A 21994-nucleotide genomic window follows, 5' to 3' on the forward strand; every position below is an offset into this window, starting at 1 on the left:
CACTTGTGTAAGTCAGTGAGGTGATTCTTTCTGGAATCAGTATGCACAGTTGCTTTTCATGTAAGATTAGTCCCATCGTGTCAGGGTGTTTCCAATTTAAGCTTACTTCTTACTAAATCTGACATGCTAAAATTAGAACAGTGCAAAGGCACCCAGATAGTAAGAAAGAAATGTTTGCCTCTAATGAAGCAACACTAGTCATATCATCCCAGATTAGATGAAGTGATGTTTTAGGCTAAATGAGGCCTTTTTTCAACCTTTCATCTCCTGACACCTCTTTAGGCAGAGTTAAGCTATTCAGGTGTGTTAACAACCTAACTCTTACCTTACCATGGTTAAATTTCTTTGAAGTATTACCTTCCCTAAATCTCTTAACTTAGATGATATTTGTAGTATTTTACAGTTGTTACTGATATTTCTTATTAATTTCTATTTTTATTTTATTTTATTAATAATCAGAAATTCTTCACACAACTCTAAAATAACAATGAAACAAGAATGCTGTTACATGATACTTTCCACTATTTCTGTTTACAGGACCTGTCTTTAACCAGTATACTTGGGTTTTTTTTGAATTTCAAGGAAGATTCACTGACACATCAAAGCAAGATGACTACAGTAGTCATTTAAGCTAAATTTATAGTTGCATTCTATCACCAGAAAGCATATGAACCCAAACATTTCTTCCTTAATTTTTGGTAGACAAAGAGTTAGTCTGAATAGTAATTTAAGTTCAGCTTTGACTGTGTATCTATGTAGGAAGGAAGATCCTAGTTTCTTGAGCCCAGAAAGTTTTAAGGTTTTAAGGTTGCTTCAGGTCTTTTGACAAAGCTCTTTCAATGCTCAGAATCAGCCCAGTGTCCTTTGCTCTACTGATCTCATACAACCATGATATTTCTTAGGACAGCTAACATTCAATTAACAATTTTATGCTAGTGAGCAACTGCATGTGGAATTCTTGTATGAAAATAAGCAGTGGAGGCCACAGGATGGGTGAGTGGTGGATGCATATACGACAGTTATCTTTAGGACTTAACTGAATTTTTGTCCTAGGCTTGTATGTGACCTAGTGAATCACAACACTTCTGTATGATTTTTACAAGTAACTTAAATTTACTGCCAAGTAATTTATTCAAGTGCGGTCTATGTCTAATATATGTATTTCCCTTGAAATACATATATTTTAAAGTTTAAAGTGTGTATTTTTCTGTTATGGTCAGAAGAAACACCCCACACAGGAAGGCAAAGCTCTGAAAAAACAGAATTTCACCTCATTTTATTTCAAAAAGTAACAACTGGATTTGCTTGAATTTTCCCATTCTATTTGAGAGCTGGTAATGTGCTGTTCAATGCACAAAAGGAGTCTGAATCCTTGCATAATGTGAAAAACAGTTTCACTTTACCACTGGAGTCTCCACTACAGTCCCTGCTTAAAATTGAGTATGATGTGTTTGCTTGTCTGAATATTAAGATCTTCCACGCTTCATTTTGTTAATTTTAAAACATTTCTAAATTATATTTCAATGGAAGACAAAATCTACTAAAAAAATAGGATTAAAAAAGGTAATTTGGACTCAAATGGAAACACCTATATTGTAAGTGTGTTAGCTTTTTATCTTTTGATGGCACAAAGCTGTAGCCAATCACTTCATCCATCAGCTGCTTGTAGATGAGACTGATAATAAGATAACATGCTGTTATCTTACAGTTTCTTTCAGGTCACATTCTGGGGCACGGGTTCCCTAGTATTAGCTTGGTACTGTTTTCATCTTATCACAACTGGAACAGGGTTAAAAGCTTTTTCCTTATCCAGAGAAATCAACAAGTTAGATTGGAGTTAAAACATGCAAGGGGATGCTTATGAAGCACTAATGTCATATTCCTCTGCCTGTCATTTGTGAATTCTCTGCTCATATGGGGAACGCGATAGCTGATTTATAGAATCATAGAAACATAGAATCATACAATGGTTAGGGTTTGAAAGGACCTTAAGATCATCCAGTTCCAACCCCCCTGCCACGAGCAGGGACACCTCACTCTAAACCATATCACCCAAGGCCTCGTCCAACCTGGTCTTGAACACCACCAGGGATGGAGCATTCACAACCTCCCTGGGAAACCCATTCCAGTGCCTCACCACCCTAACAGTAAAGAATTTCCTCCTCATATCCAATCTAAACTTCCCCTGTTTAAGTTTTAACCCGTTACCCCTTGTCCTGTCACTACAGTCCTTAATGAAGAGTCCCTCCCCAGCATCCCTATAGGCCCCTTTCAGATACTGGAAGGCTGCTATGAGGTCTCCACGCAGCCTTCTCTTCTCCAGGCTGAGCAGCCCCAACTTCCTCAGCCTGTCTTCATACGGGAGGTGCTCCAGTCCCGAGATCATTCTCGTGGCCCTCCTCTGGACTTGTTCCAAAAGTTCCATGTCCTTTTTATGTTGAGGACACCAGAACTGCACACAATACTCCAGGTGAGGTCTCACAAGAGCAGAGTAGAGGGGCAGGATCACTTCCCTTCGACCTGCTGGTCACGCTCCTTTGGATGCAGCCCAGGATACGGTTGGCTTTCTGGGCTGCAAGTGCGCACTGAAGCTGGCTCATGTTCATTTTCTCATCAACCAGCACCCTCAAGTCCTTCTCCGCAGGGCTGCTCTGAATCTCTTCTCTGCCCAACCTGTAGCTGTGCCTGGGATTGCTCTGTCCCAGGTGTAGGACCTTGCACTTGGCATGGTTAAACTCCATGAGGTTGGCATCTGCCCACCTCACAAGCGTGTCGAGGTCCCTCTGGATGGCATTCCTTCCCTCCAGGGTATCAACCGAACCACACAGCTTGGTGTCATCGGCAAACTTGCTGAGGGCGCACTCAATCCCACTGTCCATGTCAGCAACAAAGATGTTGAACAAGACCGGTCCCAACACCGATCCCTCAGGGACACCACTCGTTACTGGTCTCCAGCCAGACACTGAGCCATTGACCACAACTCTTTGTGTGCGGCCATCCAGCCAGTTCTTTATCCACCGAGTGGTCCATCGATCAAATTGATGTCTCTCCAATTTAGAGACAAGGATGTCGTGTGGGACAGTGTCGAACGCTTTGCACAAGTCCAGGTAGATGACATCAACTGCTCTACCCCTGTCCATCAGTTCTGTAGCCCCATCATAGAAGGCCACCAAATTGGTCAGGCAGGATTTCCCCTTAGTGAAGCCATGCTGGCTGTCACCAAGCACCCTGTTGTTTTTCCTGTGCCTTAGCATGCCTTCCAAGAGAATCTGCTCCAAGATTTTACAGGCACTGAGACTGACTGGTCTGTAATTCCCTGGGTCATCCATTTTCCCCTTCTTGAAAATGGGGGTTATATTTCCCTTTTTCCAGTCATCGGGAACTTCACCTGACTGCCATGATTTCTCAAATATGATGGCCAGCGGCTTTGCAACTACATTCGCCAGATGATTTGCAGTAGGATTAAAACTAGTATAATATTTATGTAATGAAATTACTTAATTCAGTAAAGCAATCAGTTATGCACATGCGGAATATCTGGATCCTGTGAGACTCAAAGAGATACCTTTGGTTTGCTCTGTTTTTACTCACGCCGGTATAAATCTGCAATAAGATCTCAGAATTTAGTTGACAATAGGCCAGAATTCAGTTTGGTATCTTCAGATTTGTTCTGGAAAAATGGAGGGCAGAATCTGATCTCTGCACCTTTACTATATAGTGGGTTGATCTTTTTTCCAAGAGCTCCATGACCTGGCTTAATTATTATTCATTTGTACTGAACTGGGAAAATATCATGGATTATAGTACAATGAATCTTCACAGAAAGCTGAGGAAGGAAAACCAACACCAGTATGTATCAAATCAAGATTTTATGCTATTAAATCTACTGTGCATGATTTTGTTTTGCTGTTCAGTAATATAGTTCAGATAATCATAAAGATTGCCACTTCATCATAATAGATGTGCTTACTGCACCTATAGAGCTTTTCTCATATCTGTGCGTGTTTGAGCGAGTGCAAGGAATAGCAATGAAAACACACTGGAATGTAATTATGGACTTTATTATTCCATGTATTAAAAAAAAAAAAACACAACACTTTTCATACCAACTATATATTTTAAATATAGGGTTTGGCCTATAGTATATAGGATTATATAGTGTTTAAAAACATATACTTGTATAAAAAAATATAAACATGTTGTATCTGCTGATTTCTAATAAAATTATATTCAAAGTAATTTTGTACAACCTACCATGTTACTACAAAATCAAAGTTCTTGGAAGACTTTAGAGTACTACTTCTAATATAAGAACTTACTTCCAGACCTGATAAATTTTTCACAGCATTCGCTTCATATATCAAATCAAATTAAATGACTACTAGAGTTACTGAGGTTTTTAAATATAATAATTTGAGTTTCCACGCTTAATTTGGAAGCTATCTTCAACTTTTTATGAATTGTATGATTTCTTTTTTACAATTAAGATATTATTGCACTTACTATTTTTTGTTTCTCCTAGGTGATTTGAAAGGATTACTTCCAATTAGATGGCATGCAGTAAGTGTGAAGACCGTTACCTGGCCACAGACAATCCACGCCGGGGTCAGATCCCCATTCTGGCTGGTATCTTTGTCTGGATGCGGTTTGCAGGACAGCCACGAGGTGTCTTTGTTGTACTGCTGATTTTCTGCATCAGGGCTACTAAAACATGCTGAGATTACACTGAGCAACAGAGGCTCTCCCCTCACTTCCTGGGGTTATGTCAAATTTGCACCAGAATAAATCAGATTTACATCCAATTCTTGAAATTTCAAGGCAATGGAAGACCACTTCCGGAGATGAACAGGTTGATGTGAGAGCAGCACAGCCTTTGGGTCAGATTCTTTTCATTTTCTGATTAATTTGGAGCCCTGACTTCTTGGGAAATGGGTCTCAGTGTGACTGGTTTGGTTTTCATACAGATGACTTGGATCTAAAGGTCACTGCCTAGCTGTCACCTGCTAACAGTCAGGTTTGTTCACTGCAGGAGAGCCAGAGGGACCTGAGCAAGGACACGGTACTTTCAGGGAAAACAGGCACTTCTAAGGGGAGGCTGGGGGAGACAAAAACTCATGTTCCTCTGCTTACCTCAGCGCACAGAGCTCAGAAGATAGCCCCTCATGTGTGAACTGGTTGTACTATGCATTTAAAATAAAAGTAGAACTTCTCACACAGCATGAGTACACGTTACTGATTTCTGTACAAGGTCAATACAAGTCCCCCATAGGTAACAGCTGAATTTTAAGGCAAGACTGAACAATTGGCCTTAACTAGGTATAAGGGGAAAGAGATGAGTGAGCTCAGTTCTCTGCAGAATCTGCTCAGTGCAGCTTTTTGCTCTTGTGCTCTCCATGTAATTCTGAACCCTACAGAAAGCCCCTTGTATAATCCTGAGTAGAAATATTCTGTGCCTCAAAGCACTTAAAGTTTCCTAAACAACTTGAGGTTTCTGTGGGATGCTACCTCCACCTTACATGCTCTGCCAGCCTGTTGCAGGTGGATAGCTCTCATTTCTGCAGACTGTAAAAGCAATGTGATCACAATATGATCAACACAAAACCAGGAAATATATGTGTACCCCTTATAGCTTTGCTTCTTTTTTATTCTCTGAACTTATCTCTGCTTGTGAATAATACTTTTTCAAATTTCCATCTCTTTCCGGGTTTTAAAATTCCACCTTTGCCTATTGCCAGGACTTTTTCAAGAGTAGAATCTTATAATGGAAGCATATTTCTGTTTGAGGGGCTAACTGCACTCCATTTAAACATTTAAACACACTTTCAGTCTCTCCTGGTCTAGCAAAACTTTTCCTTTGCAAATAATAGTACAGTTAACAATAGTTAAATGCAGAAGCACCATAAATATTCAGGGCAATCACCCTACAAAGCTTATACAGGAGGTATCTTTGTGTCTAGAAGACATAGCTACCACACTGCACCATGTACGTGAACTCCATGAAATACAGATACAAGCCATGAGAAGTTCTTAGCATTTAGGTCTCATCTCCCAGTATTAAGTTGAAAGACTGAAAGAAAAGGACATGTTTTATTGGACTTGGAAGTGCTACATTAACAGTTGGACTCAAGGACCTTAAAGGTCTTTTCCAAACTAAATGATTCAATGACTCTATGATTAAATAAGCTTTTGTTTGCTTTTGATGCACACTTCTTGCAAACACAGAGTACTGCTATCCAAGTGTGGCAAAGGGGCTGCAGATGGACAGAGACAGACGCCTTGAGACTGTGGTCACATTCGTGTGCTTCTGCCTTACTAAACACTGATTTTCTGCTATAAAATTAAAGGTTATTATGAGATTCTATAATTGATGTTGGAGCACACAGGATGGTGGAGGTCTTCTCACACCCCCTGACCTGTTTATGCTCATGAGGGGCAGCTTCACCACAGCCTTTGCAGTGAAGAGGCATTAGTGGGGTATCACCACTTCTAAACTTGCCAGAGCAGTCCCAGACACCAGTGATCAGACAGTTCAGCAGGAAGACTGTCATTAGTTTACTGATAAGAAAAGGGATAAACCTTCAAGTAAAATCCCAGACAAAGGACTTAAAGGCTCGCAACAGAGACATGATCAGTTCTTTGGCTGGATGCACCCAGGATTGTCTGCATTTACTTACCAGTCTCTTCCGTGGGAAGAATCCCAGAAGCAAGCAATCCTTGGAGCATCTTTGTTGAACCTCACTCAGCAGGCTTACTCCCACTGATGGGAATGGAACTGTCTCTGCATACACCATAACTGAATTTGGCCCAGTGAACTGTAGTAGTGCTACAGCAGAGTTTTGACCCTGTATATGTCATCCCACTGGAATCAGTGGGATGTTTTGCCTTATAAAAGGATGCAGGAGGACCCTTAGGTCTTTTCTGACTCCTGGCTCTAAAGAACAGTTGTCATGGTTTAAAAATGACTGCTACTGCTGAACCCAGGACAACAGTGAAATGTTTCTTTAGCATAAACACCATTTGCATCCAGGCATGTTGCATACACTCCCTGTAAAATACAAAATGAAAGCTTAGAGCCTGAAGAACACAGGCAGATCTGCTACAGAGGCCTCACTTCTGCAACTGTCCCCTGGGCAGAGTTTTGAATGCTGGAGTCTTTGTCTAGTGCCTTCTTATTTAATTTTGTATGAAGTTGATCATCAAAAAAAAAGCAAGCAAAACTTTGAACCTCCTCATCTGTGCATGCATGCAGACATTTGAAAACTACCAGTACTACCCCACTTCAATGGCTTTTGCCTGCAAAGTATCACGTTTTTCATCTGCCATTTAATTCTTCTAAATGGATGTTGCTCTTCTTCCCATTATGGATCTTCATTGCTTCTATGAAACATTTGCATAAAAGGAACTGAATAATTGATAAGAGGATGTGAGCAAGAGCTAGCACACAGCTTGGCAGGCGTTTGCTGGTAATCCCAGTGAGTCCAACACATAGCTCCTAGCTTGTTTAATGGGATGGAAACTGGCAGGGTTTCCTTGTATCTCTGCTACAAAACTCATTGCTGCCGCACAACCTCCTGTACTGAGCTACTTTTCTTGTTGATCTCACTGCTCTTTTCCTCCATTAACAGGAGAATTCTTAAAGGAAGTGATAGAGAATGATACACTTTGTGTTCTCGTGCACCATCAAATACCACCTCATTGGACGTCTGGTGGGCTTATTCTATTGCTTCTATAAAATAAAAAGGAGCAAAAATCTTAAATGGCTCATATTATTAAATGCAAAGCCTGGGTACAGCTTTCATTTACAAGTTTGTTTGATCTTGAATTCAAACCTGAGTTTGATCTGCTGACTAGGTAGGGGATTTTCCCCTCTATTAAGAAGTTTTTGTTGGAAAAAGTCTATCAAAATAGTAAAACTCATGCTATGCAGATTTTTTGCTACTGCTCTATAACAAAAGTCTTGAAGTCTTCTGCATTTTAGATGTCTCAGTGAGATGACTGTCAGAATGAATACCTTTATTTCTGAAATGAAAAAGCCGTAGAAGTAATACATCTTGTCAATAAAATATGCTTGGCAGTTGTCTGAGAAATTACCTAAAAATAAACTAAATTCAGATAATTTTTCTTTTAGAGCTTTCCACATTTCTAAAGAATATATATATATTAATGATAAGCAGCAGTATTAGGAGAGCCTGGAAATAGCTGGAATGATTAGCATTTTGTTCGGTGAGGAGCCACCTCAGCTGCTCTGACAAGCAAGCTGCCATTTTCAATGTAATCACTTTTGATTCTAAAGCCTTGCTTTGCTTTTAACTTTGGGCAAATCCCTCTTGATATTTCTCTTTTTAAAGCAGATGCATTTCCATATGTCCATAAAAGTTTCCCTGACAATACAGCATGCTGCTCAGACTGACCTCCCTTACTCCTGGTGGGCAATTTGTCAAATGAGGCTGCTTTGTTTATTAAGTATACATGTACATAATGTAAAACATACTTAATATCCTCAACCACTGCACAGATGTTTTTGTGCTGAAAGGACACTCAAAGTCTCGCTGATTTAATTAACCTTTTTTTTTCTCCCATGTGTAAAGCAATTTATTAAGAACTCCTCCTATTCCTGATAATTACGTTATTCCATGGCTCAAGTGCTACTTTCAAAAAGAAATAATTTTCAGTATTCTTCAAATATAAATATCTGGGAATGAAAAAAAATATTTTTTTTACAGAAAATGATGAAAACAACTGATCCAGTATCTTCTGTTCATTCTGCCATTTCTCTCCTCAGAACTGTGCTTGTTATATTTCAGGGAAAAGGCTTTCTGCAACAAAAAGCTACTGCATTGTGTATTTTGTTAATGTCTCAACATTTTATTCCTCAAAATGTTTTGCACATCCTTTATCTACCCTTATAAAAACAAGTAGCAAACAAATATTTATCAGTAGAATCTTTAAATTTCCGTTCTTATTCCTTCCCATCAATTTGGCTGAAAATAGGTATTTGCAAACACTGGTAGCCTAATTTCTTATGGCCTTTCATTTTTTATGAAGTGTTTTCAAAAGACTTCAATCAACCTTAATGGTGCATTTTTAGTTAAGGAAACAGAATGGAGAGAAGTCAATTTAAGCTCCCCAATGAACAACTGTGTGTACAGAAAAAAAGCCATAAATGGGTTTAGAAAACAGAGCCAGTACAAGCAAAATGCAGCGAGCAGAGCGCTCAGGGAAGCCAAGATATAATGGAAAGAGTAAAATACTGCAGAGCTTTTTAAACTATATACAATTGGAACAATGGATTGGACCCAGACATCTATGTTAAACTGCTAGAAGATAGGTGAAAAGCAAGCTGCAATTCTGTAACTGGGGCTAGAGAATGCTAGAATGGAAGGGCTTAAAGCTGAGGCAAATGAATGTGGGGTAGTTTAGCAGCATAGAAATCAAGTCAAAATTGGCATATTTCACTGTTTAATGTACCATGTGAAGAACCATCTCCTGGCTTTATCTATTAAAGGACTATTAGTACCAGTCTCCTTAATGAAGTTGCTTTTATGCCACCTGTGAAATAATAATACCTTTTTTCTGCATACCTCTTTATACTGAAATACTTTAAAAGCATTGCGCAATTAAGTAATGTAGTCTCTGTGGAATACATTATATAGCTACAAAACATATAAAATAGGAATACACCTGGGAAACTATTACCCAGCGATTGTTTAATTGTCTCCCATTATTTAAACATGGCATTAATAATACATATAACAGATTTTTCCAAAGCATCACAGCCTCATTGGTAAAAGGGTAACTACATAAATATTAAAAATCGAAAGACTAAAATAACTCAGTCCTGCTAAACCAGACTGATGCACGCTCTCGGTTGTATGCACCCCACACAAACTACTGTACAGGGTACCAGAGGTTATTATCACCCATCTCGTGGTGTATCAGTTAGATTTTACTTTGCTTTTATGCACGCTTACGGTTGAGTGCAGTTGTTTTTAATGTCTGCCTTGCAATGTGATTCAATCCATTTGGGTAGCTTAATGCAAAGATTTCACAACGTACACAGGGATGAGTAGCACTACAGCAACGAACATAGTACTCATTATTCTTTTAACGGGAATGTCAACAAGAAGAGGAATTAGAGAGGAAATCGTTGTAACTCCAAAAGAACATCTGACTAACCACTACAGATGACATGTTTTTTCCCTTTTTATCCTCTTCATGATCCATAAAGCAGGATTTTTCCAAAACAATTAATTTGGTTGCCAAACCCTTCTTAATTCTAAGGAGATTTAAAACTCATCTACTTGGAGTCTGTCTCACGGAGCTAGACCCACAACCGGATTACAAGCTATTCCATCATATGGCTGTTGTTAGCCCAGTTACTGCTATAGTATATAATTGGACTGTTTAAAAAAAAAAGGAAGATACATAAACTTCCAAGTCTTCTTTACACTAAGCTCACTGGCACCTCCGCAATTTATTATTTGTGTTACTTCCTCCTCAAGTAACCATGATCTACAGTCCCCAAAATTAACATCAATGCTCTAAACTAAACAAGTTCATCAACAGCAATGGGCATTCCAATCCTACAGCAAACCTGAGGTTTAAGTTGGTAAAATAGCTCTTTGTGTCTAGTGTTGGAGAGCATATGGCAAATTTCCACTTAACAGGAATCTTGGTTTGCAACACAAAATAAGTCCCGTGTTAATTCTTTTAATTATTGCATGTGTGTTTGTGAAAACACCATCTATATGCTGTTTTGTTTTTTTAGAGAGCATCAGTGACCTTAAAAAAGACAAGGCAGACTTAAATCCCAATTCACCCTTTTGTAACATCACTGACTTAGAGCTGGGATCATGACAATGTTTTCTTTCTCTCTGCTGGAGGTGCATAATGTTCTGTGCTCAATCTTTGCAAGCCAGGACAGGGGCAAGAGTTAGGTAACGTCTACACTTCACAGCTGTGGTCTCAGGCTGCCAATGACCCCAAACAGAGACCTCCTGAATACAACACAACCCCCACCTAGCCTTGCGCATGTTACCTTTATGTGAGGAAATGGAAGAATGTCCTCAAGTCTTGTCCCAAAATGACACTAGACATGCTAGTTTAAAGATACTGCTGTAAGTCTACAGATTAGGATTTCACTGTAAGGTATAAACAATATGATTGTTTTGCTCACATCCTCATCCTGTATGTTCCCTCAATGTATTTCTTTTATTTATAATATAATATAATATAATATAATATAATATAATATAATATAATACAATACAATATAATACAATATAATATAATATAATATAATATAATATAATATAATATAATAAACTGTAGAAGCCCAAAGAGTGCAGCTGCATGCCCACCTCAATGTAAAATTAGCAGAAACTGGTCTGAGAGAAGAACAAAGGTCTTAGGTAAGTGCATTAAGGGAAAAGTGTTTCTTCTTCCATGAACTTAAAGATGCTGCTTTAAACTTTTTCTTCACCATCAAAATAACACTCCTGGTGTGTTATTTTGTAATTGCCCCATGCATGGCCCCACTCAGATCCCACAGCGTTAACCTGATCATATGCATGTGTGAGAACAAAACTTTCAGATCAGTAAATATACTCCAGAAACCAGGGTTTCTGATGGTGTAATTTCTTTTTTTTTCCTTTCATGCATCTAGCGGTACATCAGTGCTCTTACCTGGTAATATTTTTCTACTAATTATTAATGTAGCAAATCTAAAATAATTCCAAAAACTAGAAACTTATGCCTTTTATTAGTTCATTCATCCTGTCCTTTTCTAACCCAGATTGTGACTGGATATGACAGTGACTGCAAAAGATGCATTCTCTTTTTTTATTATTATTTTTTTTTGTGCAGGCCTTTTATAACTTTTATTCCCAGGTTAAATATAAACTAACTTCACAACAAGTGGAACACAAACAACAGCAACCTGGAATGACTCTAGAGCTGACTGCCCAATACACATCAACACTGGCAAAATACATAGGACAACACAGTAATTCAAAAGAAATAACAAATTAATTACAGAAGATGGAGTAGAAGTGGTGTTTGACTTGCAGCTTGCACTGATTACCATAATACAGAATAAACTACAATCTGGAGAGAGTATCTTTCTGGGAATACCCTATCCATTTTGCAAACAAAAGGGATATAATACTGTACGTCAAAGGGATACTCACGTACATGAAGACAAATCATTCACATTCCTATATGCAGCCCATATTCTACTTGGAGCTGAATCATTTAATTTAACCATTTAAAGTTTAGTGTGCTAAGAAATACAGTGCTTAAAGCTAAATATTTAAATTCAGATAAACTCTTTTAAATTATTTTTTTCAAAACTAAAAAGCACTGGTATCAGATTTTCACCTTTGGGTTTCAGTTTCCCAGTTCGGAAGAGGAATCCAAATTTACCCTGTCTAATAAATGTCTCCTAGTGCCACAGCACAGCTACCCCAACATAGATCCTCTTTGGAGAGGGAGGCCGAAGTATGAGTCTATGATGAATTCCAGCTTCTGAATCTAAGGTTAGATTTCTCCTTCCCATCCTTAAGCAGTAGCAGCTATGGCACTCCCTCTTGCTGCTCCACTCATCAGTGTGTGGGATCTGTTTTGCCCTACTACAGAAAAGCACGGGGAATGCCCCTTTTCCACTTCCTTCTTTTTGTGCATCTCAAGCCAACTTTACCAACATTAACTAACAATACCCCCCCCCCCCCCAGCTCTGGTTTGTTCAGCATGCTATATCATTTAGAAAGAAACAAACTGTGGCACTTCCTAAAACAAAAATTGTTTTTAAGAACATCAGGCTGGCCAGCTGTTTGGAGTCTCCCAGTAAGGAACACTGCCTTTGGAATCCACGCTTGATGCTCCTACAGAGTCTCTGCATTGCTCACCGATCTGTCATCTGCCTCCATGGCACGCCGCCCACTCTTAAGTTGGCCTGATCTTTATCCAGGATACCAAAGCAATACGGATTTGAACTGACAGTCTCAGTAACTGCAAGTGTCACTTCTTCTGCTGGAAGTCCTTCTGCAGTGACAGCATTGCTTTTCTTGCTAGACTGCAATCTCAGGTTGGTATTTCACTCCCACTGGCCCTTCGGCTCTGTTTCAAAAGCCATCACAGAGATATTTACGCAGAGGCATAGAGTTACTACTGAATACAAAATGCAAAATGTTGCATTTTTAGATATATCATTTTAATGTACATAAATGCATTCCTTCCAGTTAGGATTTAAATATTTGAGGTACATGAAAATGTAAGAAAAGTTAATTATCGTGTAATACAGAAACTAAGTCACAAAACTCTCATCTTAGTGTGACAAGGATTTGCCCCTAAATGTAATTCTAATAAAGCCGTTTTAAAACAATCAGGTTAGGATCCAACTTTGTACTCATTAGTTGATCAGTACCATGCTCCAAGGAAGTCCCACTGAAATTAATGACCTTTCTGCTAGAGACATATATGTGATCCTGGGTATCAGGATAAGGTTCCTTATCCTGATACAGTGAATGCTGTTTTGCAGGAGTTCCATATGTGAATGATCTAGCTGGACTTGCTTTCTGACACCACACTGGGAAACGCTTCTTTTGGGGGCACCACAATTTATAAATTACTTCTACAATCCCTGACTCAGAAGCAGCCTTTTTCCTTCTCAAATTCCTCTTCATTTTAGTGAGCGCATTTGCTGTGCAGCCCTCACAAATCAACAAGACATTGCTTTTTTGTTTTTTCCAGAGATCTGGGTGGCTTATGCACTGAACAAGTACTGGATCATCATTATAACCATAATTTATCTCTCAGTCAGTTGTTACATAGTGAAATGTAAAAATTTTAAATCTTTAATCTGGAAATAACTGATTTAGGTTCTTGTTTTCTAAGATGATCTGGTTTAAGCAGAGTTGATTGTATCTGACTGGAGAGGTCTTATACTAACTTTCTATTAATTAGCATAATAGCACATTTACATTTGGAGCCTTTTTAATTAAAAAAAACCCCAAACTAAACACACACACACCTCAAAAATAAATAAATAAAAAACAAAACAAAACCAAAAAAAACCCTCCACAAACACAAAACTACTTTGAAAGAAAAAAGTTCCTTACACAAAGAAAACAGTAAGATGAGATTGACACTGATAATTCCTTGGAGAAACTGCTGTAAGGCAAAGCTTGCATCACTTCAGTGTATGCAACACAGCCCCTTCATCTTACAGTTTTCATGACAGTGAGCAGAGAAGTCAGGACTGGTTAGGGAAAGTTTTACTGGGCACCACACAGGCAGGCAGCCAAAGTGCATGATTCCCCTGTGTGCCTCTGCACTACGACTTTTGACGGGGCAATAGCAGTAGCTAGGCCACTGCTTGCTCCCCAGCAGGCAGCCAGAGATGAAGGCAGAGTGGCTCCACGGAGCCCAGAGAAAGCAAGCGGCACTTGGGACTGGGCATCCGCAGGGTTCTGGCTCTCCTAGGCTGCAGCAAGGAGGAAAGAGACACAAGCAGTTAGCTGGGCACTGTGTCCAAGACAGCACAACCAGGCAGTGCCCCTAGCACAAATCCCTTATCTCCAGCCCCTCTGTTTTGTTCTTATTTTTTTTTAAGTACACAGTCTGTCTTGTATATGCATCACATAAAAAATTACTGATGTTCTAGCAAGGAACTTAATTCCGTATGTTCATCTTACTTCCCATTTACTTCTTACTCATAACTAAGAGATTAAACACCAGCAAAAGCTTTACACAAATGACTTGCAGATGCACATTTGCAGCAGGGGAAAGGTAGTCACTTAAATTGGTATTGAAGCATGCTTAAAAACTAAGGTGCTCATTTTTAGGCATCATAGAATATTATGACAAATTATTTCCCCCTTTCCCTATTTTCATTCTTTCCATTTTATGGGATTTTTTTAGCTTGCTTGTATTCTCTGTTCGGCAGAGTCATCCTAAACTACCCTCATACTTACACTGGATTCAGGCTCAGTCAGTCTTCTTCAGGGGCACTAATAATGTTGTAATGGGACTTGGAGACAAAACTGTCAAATTCTTTCCAAGACAATCTTCCAGGCTCATCAGCATAGGCAATCATTTCTTTCACTTCTGGAGTAATAGGAAGATTTTAAGCAGTATCTTTTGATTTGAGTTGGACTTGAAAAATGACATAGCTGGGGGCCTTATTTGAAATGCAACGAGACTGAAACGTAAAGCGCAGTTTCCCATGCAGTCTGCAGAGAGAATGAGGCACTTGTCCCAGTTCTCTTAATTGTCTCTGATTGCTGTTTGTGTAGCACAGTCACTTCCCCGTCTTCAAAATCATCTTCAAGGGCTCCAACATTTTTCACTTCACTGTTTTAAATCAAGAAGGGCTAAACATCCACCCATTCAACCATTATGGCTCTTTTTATGCTTTTATGTGGTTTGTGCTATTAGGCTTTAAAATTTTATTTAATTGGCCTTAACAAGTACTTAAGTAACAGGTTTGAGGACACATCACTGGGACTCAGCAAATGTTGATTAAGGTGTGCTTAACCTGACAGTTAATATTTTGTACCATTTTCCCAGCAGCCGTTACTGTTATGGAAGAAGTGCTAATTTTCCAAAAATGGTTAGAGCTTGATTATTATGTTGGTTCTTTATTCACATGGCTTCATTATTTTGTTGGCGCTGCCCTGTGAGAGATGAAGTAGTGCTATTATTTCTACTCCCAACTCCTTTCAGTCTTTTGCAATCATTTAGGCACATGTGTGACATGACTCAGAGAAGCAATTCTGTTTGCCTTCAATGAGACTGCACAGATGAATATACCCCCCCAAAAAAAGCTGCTCACCTTCAGGAGTGAGCACAGGATTTTCTGGCATGTACATGGGAAGGTGAACAAGAAACAGTAAAAATCACAGTCCTGTGTTCCACCATATCTTCTTTGTTTAAGTAAATAGCTTTCATTCACAAGAGAAGTTCTGCCAGCTGGAAGCCCTAAAGCCTCTTATTTTTGGGGAGCCCAAAGCAGCCAGGAGGGAAAGGTATCAGAAATTGCCAAGAAAGGTTGCAGGTGAGTGGAAGCCAGAGAGGCCACTTTGGCCTCTAAAACTGGAAAGTCTGTTCTGGTCTGTGGCTGGAATATTAGAAGCTGATACTTCCTAGTTATTCGACACAGCAGAAGTCCAATTTAGCTTTTTACATCAAATTATTTATAAAGTCAGCAGGAGGTGGAGATAAACTATTCATTTTGTGCATATCTATGTAAAAGGAACCCTCAGGAGAGATCCTCAAGGTCCTGCCAAGAAAACAAGTGGAAACATTTTAAGAATGGGAGGAAACATTTATAATTGAAACACCATAGTGTATTTTGATTAGTTAATTCTACCAGAATAAAGAAATCACCTTTCCTTAGATGAGTGGGTGGCACAAAGGAGAGCAGAGGAGGGTATGAAGGCTGGAAAAAAAATGTGACTATCACCCCAGCATATTCTGCCAGCCTGCTGGAGCTCTGTGGCCCCAATGCTCAAGACATCCTGATCTGACCAGAGAGCACCCAAGTACACCTGCTACCTCTCTCCTTCATTTCTTCTCTAGTTGTCAAGGTAATACTACTTATCATTGTACCACTACCAGCTTCTTGTGGAGATGCACCTAAAACAACATCTCCTACAACCTCCTACTCATCAAAAGGGTTTCCAAGACCATTTATTGAGTAGCTTTTGTGTCCCTAACAGCACAGTTGCAAATGAAAGGCAAGACTGTAGACAGAAGCTGTCTCTCTTTTGCCTTTATTCATTGAAGAAATAAAAAGTTGAAATGTTGACTGAATGTTGTCTTACTTTTGCATGTTATTATTATTTTTGTTGTTATTATTCCAATTACCACAGCAATTCTGCTCAGTCATGGATCTAAATCTTCCATGCACATTGTTCCTGTCCCAAGGAGCTACCAACAACAGGGAAGAGACCATAGATGGGCAGAGTCCAACAGACCGCAGGGAAGGAAACAGTCACATAATCTGGGTTAAGCATTGTTTAGGGGGACTCAGAACATCTGCACTTTCATCTTAACAAAAATAGGACTCCAATAATATTAAGAGCAGGGCTAGTTTCAAACCACCTAAGATAACTGGGTTTTACTCACAAAGTTAATGCCTCATAAAATGTGAACTTTCTTTAAAGCTCCTGGTCTAACAACAGGCAAAGGGAATAAGGAATGTTTTTAAAATAAAAACTTCTGCTTTAAATACAGCATTCAAAATTAAAAGTATTAATTGTTTTTCATTCTTTAATAAGGGTTAAGGGTTTTCTTAGCAGTACTTGTGAGAATGGGCATAAGCCAGTGTTAACTTGGCAGAAACCCCAAACCACTTTAGCTATTCCCTATTGTAGCAGTGAACAAAGATTTTATTAACATCCTACCCCTTGTTGAGCCCAAGTGTTCCTCTTTTCGACATAACAGGAGCTTTGAGTCTTCAATTTGCAGGTCTGTGGAGGGGATTTATGCCTGCAGATCCAGCATGTTGTTCAGCATTTGTTTACATTTATTTCCATTTATTTCAAAAGTTTTCTATGAGAAGCAGAGATATTTAAAAAAACTTTTACAATGTATCTGATTTGGACACAAAATCAACACATTAAAAGCCTTCCAAACTCTAAAAATTGAACATGAAAGACGGGATGGAGGAGGGGCTGTTGCGACTAGTTCACAAAGTCCATGGTATGTAAGAGCAGCAGAGGAAAATCAGAGCAAACCAAAACCCTTCATTGAGAAAATCTTGCTCCCCAGGTTCCTACTAGTCCAGGTGCCTCAGAAAAATCACATCTGTTGTGCCATCAGGAGGAGAAAAGGTGTCACACCACTCACTGAGACAGCCAAGCAGAGTTGCATCCATTGCCCCACCATGTTGGTGGGCCTTGAAGGTGCACAGTCTGTGAGTGTAATATCTCCACAGGGTGCCACAGCCTCCACTGATTCTCAGACTAAGTATGGATCAAGCACCCTGTGTTCATCTAGTCTGAAGGTTATACTGTAAACAAACAAACAATTTTTGGTCAAAGGGACACAGCAGATTTCACAGTGACTGCTGCTGTTTAGGAACCTGGAAGGAGCAGGAGGTCTTAAAGGACACATACTTTAATAAAATACAGACAGCAATTTCCTCCGTGTCTATACTCCTGAAACCCCCATACCAGCATTGAATGGGATCAGACAGGAACAGCCTGGAGCAACTCAGGATCCTGTGAAAAAGGGAATGCAGGGGCTGCACGGTGAGATTAAATATATCCTGCTCAGCAGTAAGGGAAACTACTCATAAATAATTGTGCACCCATGGCATGCTCATCTCTCAGAGAGGATGTTCTTGCCCCAAACACTCAGCATCAACCCTATCCCACTGACTCTCGAGGACCCACAGTATTGCCAATCCTTGCTCCTTGATGGATTTAGGATGAGGCATTTTGAAAGGAAAATCTGCTGTCACCTGGCAAGAGATATTTCAAGACCAAACACCTCATAGTCACTTTTAAAGAGAAACCTACAGTTTGCAGTCTTTCACAGTAAGGTGGTGATCAAATCCAAAGCACCTGGCTTCCTCGAACAGGAGGGACAGACACTTCACTCACAGACTTTCCCCACAAGCACAATATCCTGAGCCCAAAGGTTTGCCTTTCTAATATGTCAAGGTTTACTAATCCATTTTAGTTTTCAAACATGTCAGCATTTCCTGATGCATTCTGTGCTCAGCTTCAAGGACATGAGAGCATTTTGTGGGAAATGTGCTTCCTTCCTCCTTTGTCCTTGCGATGATCTGTTGTTCATAGTGCAGGGATATGCACCTTTGTGGCCTCAGGCACTATGAAGTAGCATCCCCTGTGCTTTTTGTGTCTTCTCTAGTGCTTGATCTCACAGAAAAGCTGGACACAAAGAGATTTATGTACTTTTTTCAAATGGGAATAAAAAAAAAACTCAATCTGATTTTGCATGAATTTATAGCAAATTTCTTTTCCTTTTTTTCTGTTTTTTTTTTTTTTAAGCAAACAGCAATTTCAGTTTCTCAGCTTTTTCACCAGGGTCTGTGTTTCCAGCTTGTGTTCCAGCTGCTGTAAAATAGCAAATAAAACTGGCTGCTCTCCTACCTCGAGAGGGCACCAAGAGACAGTTGAAAAAAGGACAGAAGCAATCAAGCTTTACCTCAGGCACCAAATATTTCGGTCATGAGGATGTTCAATTACAGTAATTAGCAATAACCACATAAGCAACAGGAGCTTCCCTTACCTCCCGTCACCCCTCCAAAGAATGGAGTCTGCTTCATTAAAACCTCTGCTTCCTCCTTAATCCCAGGGACTGGTTCATGGGTGCTTCCTTCAGAGACCTGAGGACCTGGACTCACCACCACGGCTTCCCAAAGCTGCTGCCCAGCGTTTTAACTGCAAAAGGAAAAACATATTATCATGAATCATCTGACTTCAAAATCTAATTTTTAAAAAGGGAAAAAAAGTCTAAAATGTTAACAGGATCTATTAAGCAAACGAGAGCCCATTGTTAGTATGACTACCACTACATTTTCTGCAGCAACTCTGACCTCCTTACAAGAGATGAACACTGTTTATGAAGCCTGACAGTACCTAATTTCCAGGGGGAAAGCTGAAGTTACCAGTTTTAATGAAGGTTAAATGAAACCCCATTTCTTTAAAGAAATGCCCACTTTTTTATCCTGGAAGCATCTCAGTCTGGTAACAAACACAAGGTCATTCTTTCACCCTCTGATTCAAAGCATCCCAGTGGAAAGGTGCAGGGCACTGTACTTGCAGGACATGCAGACAGCAAGGCAGTCCCAGGCAAGGCACTCAGCTACAGCCGGCCGTGGAAGGAATGGAGCTGAGGGGTTAACACCTGCAGTCCAGACCTCTGTGCACTCAAAGAGATTCATGCCATGCCATGAAGACCCTATGCCATGACCTGCAGAAGTGAGCAGATTAACTATAAATATAAAAAATGAATTTTAGCAACATTTCTACTTCCTTTCTTTGCTACATTATCTCTATAATGTTGATATTCTAGTTGCATACCTGCTTGTCAAATCTGATTTTTGGCGCTATTGATAAAGTTGCAGCATAAAACCTGAAGGAAACCAAAGCAATTTCAAACCAAAGTAGTAAATTAAAAGTAAGTAGGTTATCTTTATCTGTTAAAAATTACTCAGTGAGTTTGGGTAAAGAAAGGGAGGTAGAGGGTTTTGAATGTGCTTAGTTTTCTCAGTGTGGTTAAAAGAACAGGCCTGGGTACTCCTGACTTCCAAATAGGCTGAAAATACAAGCTGCCTCCAACACAAAAGCATAAAAGCATATTCATTACTGACTCCCCAGAAACCAGAATTATGCTTCTGATGTCCTTAATGCACTGTCTGAGCCATCCATTGTAGACTCGAAAGTCTAAATTCAAGGTAGGGCGTGAAGTAACAAATCTCCACAGCTGGGCATACATTCACATCGTGAATTGATGACTGTCCAATGTGAATGACAAAAGCAAAGGAAGAAACTGGAAATTCTACCAGACTGCTCTGTGAGGCTTTAGGTCCCTCTGCCCCCAAAATAACAGGCAACATGTTAAAGGCAAAGAAAACAATTTATAAATTCAGAACATTTTTCAGTCTTCTGGTGATTCCAGTCAGTGACATTTCACAGCCAGCAGTTTCCTATATTTTGTACACTCAGGAAACCACATGAACACTACTTCCTCATCATGGGTGAACTGAGGGCAGAGGCAGTAAGGCCTTGCTGTTGGAAAGAACAACCTTCCAGAAAAAACACAGTATACAGAGGAAACTATGAATTTCAGTTATATAAATATAAGAAAATAAGTGGTTCATTCATAACCAAGAGGATTCTACTTACACCCATTTATTTTTGGGCAAAGTTGCTATCATTTAAACAAAATTTTAGGACTCAGATTACAACATGGAGAATTAAATAACTGCATTTCCTTTCTTCTGCATAGGCTTACAAAGATCACCATTGTATGGATTGCTTTTGTCCGCATCTCAGGTTTCTGAAAGCCTCCAGAGCTCACGATGATGATATCCTGATGATGATAAGATCCTGATGACAGGTTCTTACAGATATGAGGATCATGAGTTAAAAAATAAGGCAACTAACAATATGTGGATCTTGTGAGAACCTCAGGTATTTATATCTCCATCACTCCAGCTCTATCCTGGGTAGTTCTTTATAAAGGCTCACAACAGGCAAACAGCAATCTTACCAAGTTCAACCAAGAGAATTGCCAAGTCCTGCACTGAGGGATAATAACTCCAAGTACCAGCAAAGGCTGAGAATAACCAGTTGGAAAGCAGCTTTGAAAGAAAAGCCCTGGGAGTCTTAGGGGACCCCAAGCTGACCATGAACCAGCAAGCTGACCTTGCAGCAAAGAAGGTCAATGGTTCTTCAGCAGGTCAAGGGAAGTGACCCTTCTCCACTCTTCAGCACTGGTGTGGTCCCATCTACAGTGCTCAATCCAGTCCCGGGCTCACCAGTATAGAAGAGACATGGACACACTGGAATGAGTCCAGCAAAGGGCCAGGATGAGAGTTAAGGGACTGGATAATCTCTCGTATGAGAAAGAGCTGGGACTCTATAGTGTGAAGAAGCTCAGGAGAATCTTACCAATGTATATAAACACCTGATGTGAATGAGTAAGAAGACAGAGCCAGACTCTTTTCAGTAGAGCCTCTCACTAGAGAGGACAAGAGGCAATGGATATGCATTGAAACAGGAAACTCCATTCAAACGTATGAAGTTTTTACTGGGTATAAGGTCTAACGCTGGAACAGGTTGCCCAGAATGTCAGTCTCCATCCTTGGAGATATTCAAAACCTGACAGGACACAGCCCTCAGCAACCTGCTGTAGCTGACCCTGCTCTGAGCAGGGCTTGGAACAGATGGCCTCCAAAGGTCCCTTCCAACCTCAAAGCTTCTGTGATTCTGTGACTGCCTAGCTAGTTCTCTTCCCA

General features: G+C 39.7%; 1 long non-coding RNA gene across 1 annotated transcript; it reads right to left on the bottom strand.

Moving 5' to 3' along the window:
* Nucleotides 1-16754: 16754 nt before the first annotated feature.
* Nucleotides 16755-19594, bottom strand: LOC133273958 (uncharacterized). Its single transcript, XR_009744973.1, has 2 exons — nt 19261-19594; nt 16755-18899 (listed from the first exon to the last, which is right to left on the bottom strand). It is a non-coding gene; the product is annotated as an uncharacterized LOC133273958 (long non-coding RNA).
* Between the last annotated feature and the right edge of the window lie 2400 nt (nt 19595-21994).

Source organism: Pezoporus flaviventris, unplaced genomic scaffold (genome assembly GCF_033815535.1).
Source record: "Pezoporus flaviventris isolate CSIRO_AGI_PZ_B2104156 unplaced genomic scaffold, CSIRO_AGI_Pfla_v1 ptg000035l, whole genome shotgun sequence".
NCBI lineage: Eukaryota > Metazoa > Chordata > Aves > Psittaciformes > Psittacidae > Pezoporus > Pezoporus flaviventris.